The following is a 19,018-nucleotide window of genomic DNA, read 5'->3' as shown; positions in this document are numbered from 1 at the left end:
CTTCACTACTGTACTTAAGTGCTAACATACTGTATTTGTATCTACTGGACTATTATTTTTACTTCACTACTGTACTTAATACAAAAACTATACTGTATCTGCATCTACTGGAGTACTATTTTTACTTCACTACTGTACTTAAGTACAAAAGTACTGTATCTTTATCGACTGGAGTATTATTATTTTTACTTCACTACTGTACTAAAGTACAAAAACTATGCTGTATCTGTATCTTATGCAGTATTATTTTTACTTCACTACTGTACTTAAGTGCTAACATACTGTATCTGTATCTACTGGAGTATTATTTTTACTTCACTACTGTACTTAATACAAAAATACTGTATTTACTGAAGTATTATTTTTACTTCACTAATGTAATTGAGTACAGAAATACTGTATCTGTATCGACTGGAGTATTATTATTTTTACTTCACTACTGTACATATATATTGTACTAATATACTGTATCTGTATCTACTGGAGTAATGTTTTTACTTTACTTCTGCAATTAAGCACTAAAAAGCTGTATCTGTATCTACTGGAGTATTATGTTTGCTTCACTACTGTACTTAAGTACAAAAACACTGTATCTACTGGAGTATTATTTTTACTTCACTACTGTACTTAAGCGCTAACATACTGTATCTGTATCTACTGGAGTATTATTTTACTTCACTACTGTACTTAAGCGCTAACATACTGTATCTGTATCTACTGAAGTATTATTTTTACTTCACTACTGTACTTAATACAAAAACTATACTGTATCTGCATCTACTGGAGTATTATTTTACTTCACTACTGTAACTTAGCACTAAAAAGCTGTATCTGTATCTTATGGAGTATCATTTTTACTTCACTACTGTACTTAAGCGCTAACATACTGTATCTGTATCTACTGGAGTATTATTTTTACTTCACTACTGTACTTAAATACAAAAATACTGTATTTACTGAAGTATTATTTTTACTTCACTAATGTAATTGAGTACAGAAAAACTGTATCTGTATCAACAGGAGTATTATTATTTTCACTTCACTACTGTACCTAAGTACAAAAATACTGTATCTGTATCTACTGGAGTATTATTTTTACTTCACTACTGTACTTAAGTACAAAAATACTGTATCTGTATCTATTGGAGTATTATCTTTACTTCACTACTGTACTTAAGCGCTAACATACTGTATTTGTATCTACTGGACTATTATTTTTACTTCACTACTGTACTTAATACAAAAACTATACCGTATCTGCATCTACTGGAGTACTATTTTTACTTCACTACTGTACTTAAGTACAAAAGTACTGTATCTTTATCGACTGGAGTATTATTATTTTTACTTCACTACTGTACTTAAGTGCTAACATACTGTATCTGTATCTACTGGAGTATTATTTTTACTTCACTACTGTACTTAATACAAAAATAATGTATTTACTGAAGTATTATTTTTACTTCACTAATGTAATTGAGTACAGAAATACTGTATCTGTATCGACTGGAGTATTATTATTTTTACTTCACTACTGTACATGTATATTGTACTAATATACTGTATCTGTATCTACTGGAGTAATGTTTTTACTTCACTTCTGCAATTAAGCGCTAAAAAGCTGTATCTGTAACTACTGGAGTATTATGTTTGCTTCACTACTGTACTTAAGTACAAAAACACTGTATCTACTGGAGTATTATTTTTACTTCACTACTGTACTTAAGCGCTAACATACTGTATCTGTATCTACTGGAGTATTATTTTTACTTCACTACTGTACTTAAGCGCTAACATACTGTATCTGTATCTACTGGAGTATTATTTTTACTTCACTACTGTACTTAATACAAAAACTATACTGTATCTGCATCTACTGGAGTATTATTTTACTTCACTACTGTAACTTAGCACTAAAAAGCTGTATCTGTATCTTATGGAGTATCATTTTTATTTCACTACTGTACTTAAGCGCTAACATACTGTATCTGTATCTACTGGAGTATTATTTTTACTTCACTACTGTACTTAAATACAAAAATACTGTATTTACTGAAGTATTATTTTTACTTCACTAATGTAATTGAGTACAGAAAAACTGTATCTGTATCAACAGGAGTATTATTATTTTCACTTCACTACTGTACCTAAGTACAAAAATACTGTATCTGTATCTACTGGAGTATTATTTTTACTTCACTACTGTACTTAAGTACAAAAATACTGTATCTGTATCTACTGGAGTATTGTTTTTACTTCACTTCTGTAACTAAGCACTAAAAAGCTGTATCTGTATCTACCGGAGTATTATGTTTACTTCACTACTGTACTTAAGCGCTAACATACTGTATTTGTATCTACTGGACTATTATTTTTACTTCACTACTGTACTTAATACAAAAACTATACTGTATCTGCATCTACTGGAGTATTATTTTTACTTCACTACTGTACTTAAGTACAGAAATACTGTATCTGTCTCTACTGGAGTATTATTTTTACTTCACTACTGTACTTAAGTACAAAAATACTGTATCTGTCTCTACTGGAGTATTATTTTTACTTCACTACTGTACTTAAGTACAAAAATACTGTACTACTGAAGTATTATTTTTACTTCACTAATGTAATTGAGTAGAGAAATACTGTATCTGTATCGACTGGAGTATTATTATTTTTACTTCACTACTGTACATATATATTGTACTAATATACTGTATCTGTATCTACTGGAGTAATGTTTTTACTTTACTTCTGCAATTAAGCACTAAAAAGCTGTATCTGTAACTACTGGAGTATTATGTTTACTTCACTACTGTACTTAAGTACAAAAACACTGTATCTACTGGAGTATTATTTTTACTTCACTACTGTACTTAAGCGCTAACATACTGTATCTGTATCTACTGGAGTATTATTTTTACTTCACTACTGTACTTAAGCGCTAACATACTGTATCTGTATCTACTGGAGTATTATTTTTACTTCACTACTGTACTTAATACAAAAACTATACTGTATCTGCATCTACTGGAGTATTATTTTACTTCACTACTGTAACTTAGCACTAAAAAGCTGTATCTGTATCTTATGGAGTATCATTTTTATTTCACTACTGTACTTAAGCGCTAACATACTGTATCTGTATCTACTGGAGTATTATTTTTACTTCACTACTGTACTTAAATACAAAAATACTGTATTTACTGAAGTATTATTTTTACTTCACTAATGTAATTGAGTACAGAAAAACTGTATCTGTATCAACAGGAGTATTATTATTTTCACTTCACTACTGTACCTAAGTACAAAAATACTGTATCTGTATCTACTGGAGTATTATTTTTACTTCACTACTGTACTTAAGTACAAAAATACTGTATCTGTATCTACTGGAGTATTGTTTTTACTTCACTTCTGTAACTAAGCACTAAAAAGCTGTATCTGTATCTACCGGAGTATTATGTTTACTTCACTACTGTACTTAAGCGCTAACATACTGTATTTGTATCTACTGGACTATTATTTTTACTTCACTACTGTACTTAATACAAAAACTATACTGTATCTGCATCTACTGGAGTATTATTTTTACTTCACTACTGTACTTAAGTACAGAAATACTGTATCTGTCTCTACTGGAGTATTATTTTTACTTCACTACTGTACTTAAGTACAAAAATACTGTATCTGTCTCTACTGGAGTATTATTTTTACTTCACTACTGTACTTAAGTACAAAAATACTGTACTACTGAAGTATTATTTTTACTTCACTAATGTAATTGAGTAGAGAAATACTGTATCTGTATCGACTGGAGTATTATTATTTTTACTTCACTACTGTACATATATATTGTACTAATATACTGTATCTGTATCTACTGGAGTAATGTTTTTACTTTACTTCTGCAATTAAGCACTAAAAAGCTGTATCTGTAACTACTGGAGTATTATGTTTACTTCACTACTGTACTTAAGTACAAAAACACTGTATCTACTGGAGTATTATTTTTACTTCACTACTATATCTGTACCTAATTACACTTTTACTTCAATACATATTTTGGATGAGTTTAATACTTTGACTGTGATATGGTTTTTATGTGCTGCATCATTACTCGTTACAATTATATAAATGTTAGGAATCATTTCAAACCCACATTTTTACTAAAGGGTTTGACCCAGTACACAGTACTGTGCTTTCACTTTCAGTACTTCAGTGCTACATTTTACAATAAACTACCTGAATACAAAAAATCCTTACAAAAAAGTACAAAATTGTTGAATACTTTAGTACTTTTACTTAAGTGTGGAGCTGAAAGAGCACTTTAACTTCTACTAAAGTCTATTTTGTTCTTTTACTCAAGTCTGGGTCTCTAGTACTATATACATGTCTAGATATTAGTTTCCAGATTTTGTCTATATCTAAAACATGATTGATTTACTGTTCTACATATACTGAATTGATCTGAATCTAATTACACCACATAATAAACAGGGATGTGATAGCTATAGTATGTGTGTAAAGTTCCTGTTGCAATGCTAGTGTTTGGGTCAGAAAGAAACACTGGATCTAAAAGTGTGTTTTTCTCTGTTGTAGCATGATTAATAATCTGTGTGAATCCCTTTGAATGAAATAGGTTTAGAATGGGTTTGTTTACATTACTCAGTTGATCTTCGTTAAAGTCTCCACACACCACTGCAGGTTTGTAGGCCATGATGTCAAGGAAAGTCAAAAGGGCATCAAGGTTTGGCATGAAGTCTGACAGTTTGTAGTTTGGAGGTCTGTACACAACTGCAATCACAAACTGTTTGGGCACATCAATCTTCAACAGCAAAAACTCTAGATCTGTGACATTCTGCACATATTGCACTTGGCGAGCCTGAATGTGATTTTTGACATAGATGGCAACCCCTCCTCCACTTCTGTTGGATAGATGAGTGTAGTTGGTGTAGGAAACATGTCTGTTACGGTGATACATTCTGTAACCATTTAACTGAAGACAATCAGGAACGGTAGAACCAGTCAGATGAGTCTCAGTCAGACACAGAACATCTGATAGGAGGAGTTCATGATGGCTTTTGATGTCTTCAATATGACTCTGTAGACCCTCTGTGTTGTGATGAATGATCTTAAGAGCTGTAGTGAGATTTGGGTCTCTTGCAATGTGCAGAAGTGGCTGGACAGTACACAGGTCAGCTTTGGGCATGTTCTCCAGTGCAGCGCTGATTTGTGGGTCACAGAAAATCTTTTTCTCATCAAAGTCAATGATGTGTAGCCCACTGAGTGATGTAGTTCTGCTTAGTGCAACATAAGCCATGCCTGGTTCAAAAATTTTCTTTAGTGACACGACAGCAGAATAAGTCGTCATTCCCTGAACTTTATGAGCAGTGCATGCAAATGCTAACTTCATTGGAAACTGTCTTCGAACTGTTCCTTTCTTTTTCAGACTTTCCTCTTCTCTCTCAATGTAAACAAGATTATCATTTTCTCCAGGTACTTTACTGCGGTGTTTTCGTCCTGCATCAGCATTATCCATCTCAAGACCAATCATCTGAACCACAGGAACACTGTTACGGGTCTGTGTGATTATTTTAGCCACTTTACCAAAAGATCCATTGACCAGCCCAGATTCCACATCAATATTTCTGGTGAGCATCACTCGTGCACCAACTGCCACCTGTAGTGTGTCCATTAGATCACCTTTCTCTCCTTTAAAAGGGGCACCTTGTTTCTGCATCTGTCCTGATCTGGGGTCTTTCTTATAATCCTCTGCATCTATATTGATAATATCTGAAAAACGTGAGGTTATGGCTGCTGAGTTAAAATCATCCACTTCTTTATTAGTAGGAAATATGTGTAATGCTTCTGGGGGACAGTCTTCAATAGGTTTAATGACCTGTTCCAGCACACGTCTGTCAGCATCAGTCAGAGCTTCATGTTTCTGTTTCACTCTCAGTCTGTTCAGCAGCTCAGCAAAGGCAAGATCATCTTTCTGACGCATGATTTCAGTCAGTGTGATCATCTTAAAGTGATCTCTCCAGAAGTCCAGCACATGATCCTCATACACACACAGTGGCCTAGCCCTTCCAAGTGGTGGTAATTGTTGGAAATCACCGACAGCCATAATACAGATATTACCGAAAGGTTTATCATTTCCTTTAATCTGCTGTAATCTCCAATTCACATATGCAAACAGTGGTTTAGACACCATGGATATTTCATCAATGATCATGATCTGTAAATTGGAAAAGTTTGCTCTGATCTCATCCAGACTGTTTCCGAGTCCCTGATATGGAGGTTTCAGGCTCCTTGGGAGTTTCAGGAGTGCATGCAGTGTTTTTCCATTAATGTTATGACTGGCACAGCCGGTAAATGCACTCAGAAGCACTGTGGGTTTGGACATATCAGCTTCCTCTCTTACACAGGGCATTTTCTGTAAGATTTTAGTTGCCTCTGCATACACAGACTTAATAAGGTGACTCTTTCCTGTTCCTGCTGTTCCAGCTACATAATAAAAAAATGATTCTGGGTTTTCATTCAGCACTTTTCTTTTACACCAGTCCCTTATCTTATAGAATACAGCAGCTTGTGTCTCATTCAGGCTCTGATACATTTTTCTGATCACTGCAGGATTCACCTGTGGAGCTTCTATTACAGGCATGGCTGTTCTGTTATCAGATGTGGATGGAGCGAAATCTGGAACATCATCTGCCTCAGTTATATCAGTGGGATCTGTGGGTTCTTGCTCAATCATGCACTCTAATCGAATCAGTTCATTTGTTGGAGCCAAATTAGTCCAGGCATCTTCAATAGGACCATTCTGTTCAAAATTCTCAATGGCCTTATCAATAGCTTCACTGTGCTTTTCATACTTTTTTCTGTTCTCATTTACAGTGGTGTGAACACGCTGCAGTGTGTCTGTTCCTGGCAGTTTAACTGAGGCGAAAGCATAGAAGGATTCATACGTGTTGAACTGAGCAGTTTTAAGCTGTGAGCTGCAGCGGTGTGGCAGGTAAAGTTTTAGTAGTGTTGCATAGAATTTTTCTGGATGTTTCTGTTGTGAAAAACGTGCAAATCGAATGATGGCAGGTTTTCCTCTGGTTCGCTTTTTTATGTGTCCCATGTCATTCTGCAGTGGAAGTACATTTTTACCCTTTCTCTGATCTGCATAAACAACCCGATATTCACTAGCAAATTCAGCCATGCACATGTTCTCAAACTGTATTGTTTCAGGCCTGGCCATGTACTTTTCTGCTAATCCAGTCATCCACACATTCTCATCATCAGGGGCTTTGTCCTGTAAGCAGCTCATAGGCAGACTCATCTTCACTGCGTTATCATCAGTGGGTATGAAAATCACAGCACGGGATGATGATTTCAGTTTTAGACTGCAGGTTCGAGCTACTGCTTCCTGTGCACTGACCTCTCTGTTTTTAGCATAGGCATGCATCACCTGTTTCATGCTTTCTCTCTCAGATGTGGTGGGACACATTTCTTTTATTACTCCTTTTAAGTATTCACTCATTTCATGTTCACCTTTTGAGATGTATGACAGAATGTACATTATGCAGGTGTATGGGTTCAGGATGAACTGTATATCCATGTTGGCATCCCAGGCTCTGAGCAGCAGTGAATTGTAGCCGTTCACCCAGCAATCATTTGGTTCACGTTGCATTATAACTACACTTGCTGAACTGAGACTGTTTACATTGTCTTTATACTCTTCATATGTCATGTTTACAGTTTCTAGCAGCTGTGTGATGCTTTCAAAGTTCTGAGTCTTATCATTCAGCAGATCCCACACTGGCTGAAGCTTTGATTTAGCTTGTGTCACAGGTTCATCTTTTTCTGCACCTTCATCATCTGAGTCAGTGTCAGGGGGTGGTCTGGGTCGTGTGATCAGTGTTTTCATCATGGGGGGTTTAGGAAATCCAAACCTGCAGTGTTTATTGTTCTTTTTGCATGATTTAGAGTGATTTCTGCTGTGTGTTTGAACTTCTGAGACAATTCTGTTCAGTTCAGGGTCTGTGTTTGGGTCTGGCAGTTTGCAGGAAATGTGTCTGTCAATGAAATCACAAACATCCTGATCTTGGTCATTCTCAAACTCTGGAGCACCTTTCACCCAGAATAAGCAGTGAATGTGTGGAGAGCCTCTCTGTTGGAACTCAACACGAAAAAAGAAGTCAACGATCTGACCAATGGGCTGAGCAGGAGACTGAATAAGGTTCATAAGAGCTTCTACACGTTTCTCAAACATGCGCATGACTGTGACAGGATTACTGCGCAGAATCTCACATTTCTCTGACCAGTCCAGGGCTGAAAAGTCCACAGATTCACCTTGCTGTGCTTTAATAGCTGTGATTACCTCAGGCCATCTCATCTCTGCAGCACTGAATGTACAAAAGAATGTGGGAGTTCCCAGTTGACGAAGCATTGCAAAAAGGTCTCTGAGTGTTTTCTGCCAATAGGCAGGCGTGCCTCTGAGAGGTTGCATAAAACGGCTGCCCTCGTTATTGTGTATGAGTTTCTCTAATTCACGTTTGTCCTGTAAGAGTGCACTGTTGATTTTTCGGCCTTCGCGTGTCACTGATTTTGCTTTTCTCAGCTGGATTGACATGCTGGAAGTGGCTTGGTTCATTTCAGTCACAAACTGAGCAAAGAAAATGTAGTTTGTGTCTCTTGCAAAGCGATTATCAGCAGAAAACAGCCTGGCATTGAAATATCTGCTGGGTGAGAGAGCTGTGTGTCTGTCAGGTTCATCAAATGTGTTTTCACCTGTTGGAAACTGAACAGGAAAAGCCATTGCTTCCAGTTTAGGAACTTTAAATATGCTTACTGGATTGTTTCTCTCAGCGGGGGCAATGCAAAATATCCCATCATTAAAAGACAACAGATGCTGACCGAGATCTGGAGGTTGTAGACACGTGTCTAATGCGAGACCTGTGTTCTGTTCTGTGCTTTCAGCCTCATTATCTACATCATGTTCACTCTCAGGGTTCTGCTCTGTTGATTCCTGATTATCACAGTTCATGTTCAAGTCTATTTCATCTGGAATATCATCAGCATTCATTTGGTCTGGAAAATCATCAAATAATTCATCCTGCTCCACATTGTTTATTACAATGTCTCTGTATTCAGAGTGGGTTTCCTTCAGTTTTTGTAAGGCAGACAGGACTTTCTGCATGGAAATGGTCTGGAACTGGTAATGGCCTGAGTAACACAGTCGTCTTTTCAGCTTTACTGTGAGTAGCTGTGATTCACTGCTGGGTCTGGGTAAGAAATTTACTGTTGTTTCAACATCTGAAGGAACCGACACAACAGCACCTTTAATAGCTCTCTGCTGACCTTTTGGAAGACTGATGACCTTTGCAAAGCACACATATTTAGATATAACATGTCTCTCCAGTATATTTAAATCACACAGTTCTGCTGGAATGGGTGCAAGTTGGAGTTTGTTTGCAGAAGCAATGGAAGGCATTCTCCCTTTACCTAAATTATCATGGCAGCTGTGGCAGATCCACTCACTTATCCTTTCACAGTTACCAGGACACTCAGAGGAACAGGTGTGCACATATTTTGCTGTCAAACACACTGAAGCTACTCTTGGATTCTTTTGGTAGTTTTTATGATCACAAAAACGAACCTGGTCAGAAAAGAGCGCTCTGTGACAGACAGTGCAAATATAACTTGGGCCAGCTTTTGTCATTTCCTTAAAGTGAGTCAATGCCTTTAGCACTTCTGGGTTTAGGGATTCTGAGAAACACTGATCGTTATTTGTTTCTGGTGATGTCTGCTGCAAATAGATATTTAATCTGCATTTCCTTAATATATGCTGTGCACAGCGTATTCTTTTTAGGGTCTTTGCATTCGATTGTCTGTTTTTTAACCTAATTAAGTTTTGTGTTCTGCGATGAATCCTGAAAAGTTGATCAGTCTGATACAAAGTTTTAAATTTTTGCTTTTTATGCTCATGAAAAGCCGGATCAGTTCTGTATCGATTTGTGAAATACTGCTTCTGCTTTTCTGTGAATGCTAAATCTTTTGAATACCTGTCAATCACACGTTGTCTCTGCTTTTGTCTGTACTCTACATTATACTTATAATTATTAATATTGTACCATCTCTGTTTCTTTCTGTAAACAGAATCAAATTTGTATCGACTATGAACATACTGCTTCTGCTTCTCTCTGTAAACTGGGTCATTTCTGTAGCTACGTTTAATGTGCTGTTTCTGCTTTTCTCTGTAAACTGGGTCATTTCTGTAGCTACGTTTAATGTGCTGCTTCTGCTTTTCTCTGTAAACTGGGTCATTTCTGTAGCTACGTTTAATGCGCTGCTTCTGCTTTTCTCTGTAAACTGGGTCATTTCTGTAGCTACGTTTAATGTGCTGCTTCTGCTTCTCTCTGTAAACTGGGTCATTTCTGTAATGATTGACAATGTATTGTTTTTGTTTTTCTTTGTATGTTGTGTTAATTTTGTAATTGATTTTTATGGATAATTGTTTAGCAACTTTGTAATTAGCATTTTTAGAATAGCAATTCCGGCTGTGGCTTTTCTTTTTCTCCCTAAACTGAGGGTCATTAGTATACTTAAATATTTGGTTTGAACATCCAGTCTTTCTTTCCTCTGTTTGTATGGAGAGATCTTGTTTCTTAGCATGTCTTTTTTGTAAATATAATTTTCGTCTGCGTGTCAAATTTAATTTATCACTGGGTTGTTCTTCAAACTGGGTATGATCAGAATCGAAGTTTGGACATGACTTTTCCATTTGAACCTCAGGGAGATGATCAGTAGTGTTTGCTGTAGTGGCTGTGTTTCTGTTTACAAAAGACACAGGAAGGAGCTCATACTGATGGTCATCATGCAGGTCAAGACACACTTGGTACAGTATTAGTAACCTTTCAATCATGTCCTCTAAGTTTGCAAATGTGAGCATCACAGCTGTACCTGCGTTCTCATCAGCTTTTAGTCCATCAGGTGTTCTGCAGTGAGGATCAAAGAACCCGAATCTACCTGAGCGATCTCTGAACACAGCAACACATGTTCCTCCAGTAATCAGCAGAGCATCAGTTACATCACCTCTCAGACAGTTTAGTGCTCTCTCCAGATTCACATACTCATCCATCCCCTGCGGGGCCTCGTCTCTCAGAAACCCAAATCTCTGTGGGTGTTTAATAACGCTGTAACACTGCGTGTCTGTCTCTACTGTACAGGGAAGCTCATCAGATGTCAGCAGATTACTCCGAAACTTCCCTTCATTCAGTAATGATTGTTTAACCTGAGTATAAACAGCATCACCCTGTGTTAATATCTGGTCTAGGTTTAGGTTGGTCAGGTCATTATTTTCAGTGTGTACTGCTAGAAATGTAAGTGAATTACAGGTACACTGAACTCCTCTAGAAAACAACTCATATCTCTCATCTGCTTGATTGTGAGAAGCACGCACTGTGGTCACGTGTGCACTAACGTTGTTTACCAGCTGTTCAGCACTTCCAGATTTTAACTTTGCTGACTCACGCTGTTTTGCTGCGATGGCTTTCTTGTTTCTCCTCGGCATCTCTTTAATTGATTTAACAGTATATTACAACAAAAACTGGTCTGATTTAAAAAATTAAATCTTACTTAAAACTTTAAAGATTAATGTGGAGATGTAAAAGATGTTTATGAAGTTTTACTGATTTCTGTGTTTGTAAATAGATTGTCTAAGTACTGTTGCTTATTTAGCCAGTTACTGCTTGTATATCAAGTACTTCAAATAACAACCTAACAAATACCAAACTATATGAGGTATAATATTTATACAAAGTGCACCTTATTAAATGAGTAGACTAAACTGAATAAAACACTAATCACACAGATGACAGATATAAAATTTTACAAACAAGATAGAATTTCCCTCAATTTATACACTCAAACAATAGATGTCCTTGGCTTATATTATGTAGATAAACCACTAGCTTATGGATGTTTATATCTGACACTTACTAAACACAAGTGCAGTAATTAGATCAGGTCAATAAATCACCTGTTGCTAAATGCAGCAATACGTTCTAACAATACCTTCTTATGAAATCAGTGTATTCAATTGAGCAGCAATACCTTCTAATAATACCTTTTTATGAAATCAATTTATTCAATTGAGCAGCAGTATCTTCTAACAATACCTTTTTATGAAATCAATTTATTCAATTGAGCAGCAATACCTTCTAACAATACCTTTTTATGAAATCAATTTATTCAATGGAGCAGCAATACCTTCTAACAATACCTTTTTTATGAAATCAATTTATTCAATTGAGCAGCAATACCTTCTAACAATACCTTTTTATGAAATCAATTTATTCAATTGAGCAGCAATACCTTCTAACAATACCTTTTTATGAAATCAATTTATTCAATGGAGCAGCAATACCTTCTAACAATACCTTCTTATGAAATCAATTTATTCAATTGAGCAGCAATACCTTCTAACAATACCTTTTTATGAAATCAATTTATTCAATGGAGCAGCAATACCTTCTAACAATACCTTCTTATGAAATCAACTTATTCAATAAATATACCTTAAAATTTATATTCAGAAGCAGAAATAATGCACACACTCTTTAATATATTGAATGTTTTATATTATGTATATCCAAACAAAATGACTGAATCCACAAGCAATATGCAGTATATATGACTATCAGTTGGCTTAAAAATGAATAAACAATATAATGGCAATTAACTAAATGAAGAAAAGTAGATACAACAGTATGTAGTAAGTTATACTCTAGACTATAAAAAAGGGGGAATATTATATGTACTGCTATTAAATATATGACTACAGCTTCAGTGAATGTTGTGAATGTGTGACGGTCTTCAACTGTAGACTGTAGGTCAGAATGAAGGAGGTCTCTGACTGCAGATGGTTTGATTCTTAAGGTCACCTGAACTGAAACAAATCAAAGAAAACACTGCACAGGATAAAATGAGAACAATAACAAGTATGAATAAAAAATGTGTCTCTTTTCAATTTTCCAAGGGTACAAAACAGTGTCTTAGATTGTCTTTTTCCTTACTTACAGGGTATTCAGAGGGTACAGAGCAGTGTCTGTGACCGTCTGTGTTCTTATTCAGAAGTTTTTCAGATGGCACAGAACGGTGTCTGTGACCACCTGGGTCCTTATTCACTGGGTATACAGATGGTACAGAACGGTGTCTGTGACCACCTGGGTCCTTTAATACAGATGGTACAGAACGGTGTCTGTGACCACCTGGGTCCTTTAATACAGATGGTACAGAACAGTGTCTGTGACCACCTGGTCCTTTAATACAGATGGTACAGAACGGTGTCTGTGACCACCTGGTCCTTTAATACAGATGGTACAGAACAGTGTCTGTGACCACCTGGTCCTTGAGGTCGCCTGGTACAGAACAGTGTCTGTGACCGATAGAAAAGGCAGAAAAGAGAAAGGAGGCAGGGGATGAAGTTTAAGGGGGCACAGAAAAACAGATGGAAAGCAAGAGAGAAGTCTGGCAGGACCTGTAGAAAACAGAAAACAGAAAAATTAGCAAGTTATACTAAGCATGTTCTTTTTTTATATAATTATATTTCAGATTTTTCCCCATTTTCTCCCAATTTGGTTATCCAATTGTCCCACCCCTTTGTGCTTCCCCATCACCGGTGATGCCCGTGACCCTTGAAGGATGCGGACGAGCACACGCCTCCTCCGACACGTGTGAAGTCAATCACCCCTTTTTTCGAGCGAGAGACAATTTTGCTCCCTCTGAGCACCGGCAGCTTGATGGCAAAGCTTCATGAGCGGGGGTTCCAACCTGCGATCTCCAGCTCATAGTGGCAGTGCTTTAGACCGCTGGACCACTCAGCGCCCTTTAGCATTATGTTCAGCTACTTCAGATCATTAGATTATAATTACACAAATGTGACAGATTTCTGCCTGTGTGGATCACACACTCCATTAATGCACAAATGATTATAGACATTTTTTTATTTATATATACTCATGCTGTACTCTAGAGTACTCAAGAAATTATGCTTGTAAGTGCTGTAGTGATTGCAGCTTCTTGCAACTTCATTTTACGATATTGCTGTTTATTTATTTATTTGGTACACTTATGCCCCCTGTCTTGTTTTGTATTTTCTGATTCAAAAAAAGTGATTTGCATAATTGGCACCTGTTTGTAGCACCAGACTTCTTTCAATCAGCTAAAGATCTAACATTCTGTGGTAATATATACCTTACTGATTTATATTTAGGATAATTATTGAATCCAAAGGACTGCTCTGTTCAGATCAAAGATTATCCATGGCCTGTTGCACAATTACCTTAGCACTAAATAAATAACTTTACATGATTTTTTATTTCATCCCCTTTTTACTGATGTTAACACAACATTAGAGGTGAAATGATTACTCGAGTAATTTGAGTTACTAAATTAAAAAAATATATATTGATTATTTTCTGTGCCTCGAGTAATCGTTTAATTACGTTTAAAACACAGAGCACGGTATTCAGTGCAGACATTTAATGTGAAATAGCGCACTTAGCGTTACATCACCCACAAACAGGAAGCAGGTGGAGGAGGCAGAGCGGTGAGCAGGTAAATTTAACTTAACAATTTAATGAGATTAACATTAATGTACCTTAATAAAAGATCGACAGCGCTGTGGAGTCCAGATTATTAGGAATACTGTCTAATGTGTGTGGTTAGTTTATTACAATGGAGACACGTTCTAGACTTAATACAGGCTTTATGTAATCAGTAAACTCAGCGCTGTGGAATTTATAAATAAATACATGTTAAAGTTAGCTGAGCTAAAGTTACTCTGGCCGGAATACACGACCATGAACTATTGTCATTTAGCTAAGATGCACAATATAAAGCCAATGTTTATGCCTTTATTATTGATTAATGCCCTATATTTATACTTACAAGAAAACCTTTGTTGAAATAATTTAACTTAATTTATTAATTTATTATTTATTAAATTATTACTTGTGGTATTTATGTCTATTTTGTGTTTTATTTATTTCTATTTGTGTTTCCAATGTGAAAATGTTGTGAATTTAACCCATAAACCAATTGGTCATTCATTATTAAGTGAAATTTCTCATTTTATGAAATCTCTTATTTTATGTTTTATCCGATTACTTGATTGATCGAATCGATTTTTCAATAGAGTACTCGATTACTAAAATAATTGATAGCTGCAGCCCTACACTACATTAATGTAACAACAAGTGAAACCTAATTGTATGTAGGTTGACTGAAGGAATTATATTCAACTTACTTTGAGAATAGAAGATGTTTCGACAACCTATACACAAAACAAAACACAAATGATTACTTTATAATGATGTTTTAGATACTATAAATTACATTCATGATTTGTAAACTTATTTTAAATTTATAAAAATGTTTTCATAAAGAATGAACAGGGACAATTAACTGAATGCTTAAAAAAAATATGAATACAAATACACTCTAACGACAAGCTAAGCACAGTAGTGTTAAAAACTTTGTAATAACTGAATGCTAAAAAAAAAGGATAAGACTAGACAGAAAATACACTAACAGCAAGCTAATCACAGTAGTGTTTAAAATTGTCATGTTAAAGTGTTTACATTTACAATTACATTTTATACAATATATTTTTAAAGTTTAAACTTTCTTTTTTGGAGATTCTGACACAAGAAAATTTGCTAAATAATTTAGTTTTAAATAAATGCTAATGAATTCCTTAATCTTGACAGTGCTAATGAAAACCCACAAACTACATATCATTGGAATATATTAAAATGTTTTACTTACACAAGAAATGTCAAGGAAGGCATCAACTGTAAACAAAACAGAAAGCCATCTTTAGAATATGTATGTATCTGTGTAAGTAATTCATAATCAACCATTAATTTATCATACTGAGCAATGATCTTTACACAAACTTTAGATTATTTTAAATACAGTTAAAAAAAAATCTAATGCAATTCTGTTATTTATATTATATTATTAGCCATTTGTTAATACAACACTTTCTATAACAGAGCAGTAACCTTATTACTGTTTATAAAGAGGAAGATATAAACCATTGCACTAATTTACTGGTTTGGCACCCCACCATGAAAAGCACTCTTGTATTGAAAGCTTAAAATAAACTGCTGGCATTCCTTCATTTTCACAAAATAAACCTCAAATACGTCTCATGGCGGGAGTGCAGATTTCAGCACAGCACCACTTTGCTGGACAGCCCCTTTATTATCATATAAGGACAAAGAAAAACAGAAATAAATAATTTTAGGAAATAAATAAAGTAATACAATAATAAGGAAATAAATTAAGTAATACATTAATTAGGAAATAAATTAATGCAGAAATATATAAATTAGAAAATAAATAAAGGAAAAAAATAACCGAAAAAAACATCAAACAATTTTAATAAAGAAACTTATACATATAAATAGTAAGGAAATTAACATTATAATCATTTTATTACCATTAATTTTTACAGTTTTAATCACCATATTACATTTATTGAGTTATTTATTAATTTATATATTTATTTAAAATTTTGGCAGTTTGGTTCCAGCATAGCATATCTGTGCTGAATTCAGCACACAACCGACATTTAGTCAGAACACCATAAACCGGTTACCCAGTTAAACTATTCTCATTTATAGTTCATAACCTATAAGCCAGCCAGCTTAGTGTGCTTTATAATCTAATATCTCAGACATTTATTAGTGTTCAGTAGCTAATGTGTTTAAATGTTGTGATAAAAGGTCATATTTCCCTCTCTGTGTTACTACACACAGCTCTGACCAGCCTGTAGTGTTAGCCAGGCTAGCTAGCCTTAGCTAAACTAACTAGCTAGCTAACGCTAGCTATCCTAGGTAGGATAGTTTAATCACAGATAAAACAATATTTTATCATTATTAATAAATATATTTGTGTATTTTATCTTTATTAGTCGACTGTCTAACTGAATAAACAGAGTTTAAAACAAAAGTGGGGATTTTAGCTGTATTTTCACCTTATATTTCCCATTATATTGATTACAGTGATGTTAACTGTACTTACCTCAGAACGAGCAATAGAGCCGCTCCTCTGCGCGCGCAGCTACAGCAGGTCCGTGGGGCGCGTCCAGTTCACGCAATGCTCCCTTCTTCCCTACTCACTACATGAAATTATTTAGAATAAACCAATTCTGAACCCACGCTGTGCTTTATTATTAATATCTAAAGGACAATACATGTATGGGGTTTGAGACTTTCAGTTAAATGTTTAGTGAATTATTTGGGGTAACATTAAAAGCGTTTTAACTAATCAAGTTCACTTCAGAAGGAATGAGCATTAAAAATGATGTGTTAATGCTCACCGCTTTACTGCCATCTAGAGGTGACAACGTTAAGTGGTTATCACAGAGTCAATTTATCAGGAATCATTGGACTTAATGAAGGTCCTAACCAACTCTTTATTTTTCAGCATTGAAATTAAATTAAATGCATGTTATTACTTTTCATAATATTTGCAAGTTTTTCTATTTTATTTCATGCTAGAAGTAACTCAAGCAAAAGTTGAAAGAGAATTCATCTTAGACAAATTTATCTGTTAATCAAAAATGTTTGTGATTTATTTGACCAGTTTATTTTAGCATTCAACTATTAAACTCGTCTTGCAAAGAATACATAAATAAATAAATAAAAAACATAAAAACATAAATAAAATTAGATAGGCATTTCCTGAAGGAAAATGTAAAATAATAAAAGGTTAAACATTAGAAAGTAATTTTTAGAAAGTTCATGTACATGAATAGATAGAACCAAAGATGCAAGAAGTAAAAAAATAATATCAGTTATATGATCTCTCAACATTGGAATGCTCTAACTACTTATTGGTAGCTCCTTGACAAAAAAATAGAAATTTTACAGGCTCAGGTTTAAAAACAAAGTTTAAAATGCAGATACCCTATTCCCCAGAATAATTTTACTGCAGTCATTAAATAATTATTAATTATTAAAACTTTGTTAAACCACCACGGACACCATAGCAACACCATAGCAACCACCTAGCAACCCTTAAGGAACCACCTAGCAACCACTTAGAAACTACATCTCTACTTGTTTATTTTTCTTTCTCTCTACTTCTCTCTATTTCTTGCTCTCTCTCCCTTTATCACTCAACTTCTCTTTTTCCATTTCTCTTTCTCTCTCTACCCTCGCTCTCTAAATGTATGCCTCTTTTTCTCAGTTTTTTGTGGGAACTGCTCTTTTATCCAAACTGCTTTGCCTTTCTGGACTTTATACCACTTTAATCATTATTTGCAAATTTACGTAATATTACTATGTACAAATTTAAGGTAATTGTGAAATTACGCTTTATTATGGCTGTTTAATTTAAGCCTTTAGGTTTTTTTTCAACTTTAACTTTAGCAATTTTCTAGCTGTTTATAAACTGTTTTCAATGTTATTAACGAGCTTTTCCAAGCCAACTTAAAGTTCGTTATCGAACTTTCCTTTTCTAGTTATTCTTACGCCTTTTTTTCTGTACGCTACTCCTCCTAGAGCTTTCAACGTAGAATCACGAAACTTTCACGGATCGTAGGACCTATGCCAACTTAGCGTGCTTGTGCTTTTTGGAGCGATTTATCGTACGGTTTTCGTAAAAACTTCGTAAACGTACGCATTTTTTCCCCATAGGAATGAATGGGGCGAAATTTTAAACGTCCGTAACCGCCACAATTTTTGAGATACGAAGACCAAATTTGGCGAGCTTATAGATCTTACCGAGATCTTTAAATTAATAGCAGGTTGCGAAGCGATACGACGTACGGTTTTCGTACAATTTTCGTACGAAGTTTTCCCATAGAAATGAATGGGGGGCCCAGAGTTCCATCTCGCACACGAGCAGCTCTGCGCACGGAACCCCTTCTCTCCCCTGCTCCTCCAGTACTGGGAGTGTATGGAGGAGCTGCTGTATGGAGCAGCTATCAGTCAAAAGTTTGGACACCCCG

The 19,018-nt window shown here is 35.2% G+C and overlaps 1 long non-coding RNA gene across 2 annotated transcripts; it reads right to left on the bottom strand.

The window, feature by feature from the left end:
• Positions 1-12,676: 12,676 nt before the first annotated feature.
• LOC125788884 (uncharacterized) lies at positions 12,677-17,124 on the bottom strand. Of its 2 annotated transcripts, none has more exons than XR_007429846.1 (5): positions 17,086-17,124; positions 15,823-15,848; positions 15,302-15,328; positions 13,396-13,531; positions 12,677-13,351 (listed from the first exon to the last, which is right to left on the bottom strand). It is a non-coding gene; the product is annotated as an uncharacterized LOC125788884 (long non-coding RNA). The 2 variants fall into 2 exon arrangements; XR_007429845.1 differs by having other exon boundaries at positions 12,678-13,307; positions 13,352-13,531.
• Between the last annotated feature and the right edge of the window lie 1,894 nt (positions 17,125-19,018).

This window comes from Astyanax mexicanus, unplaced genomic scaffold, assembly GCF_023375975.1.
Source record: "Astyanax mexicanus isolate ESR-SI-001 unplaced genomic scaffold, AstMex3_surface scaffold_31, whole genome shotgun sequence".
Classification (NCBI taxonomy): domain Eukaryota; kingdom Metazoa; phylum Chordata; class Actinopteri; order Characiformes; family Acestrorhamphidae; genus Astyanax; species Astyanax mexicanus.
Note: the sequence above shows the minus strand (reverse complement) of the source record. Positions and strands in the feature narration are given on the sequence as shown.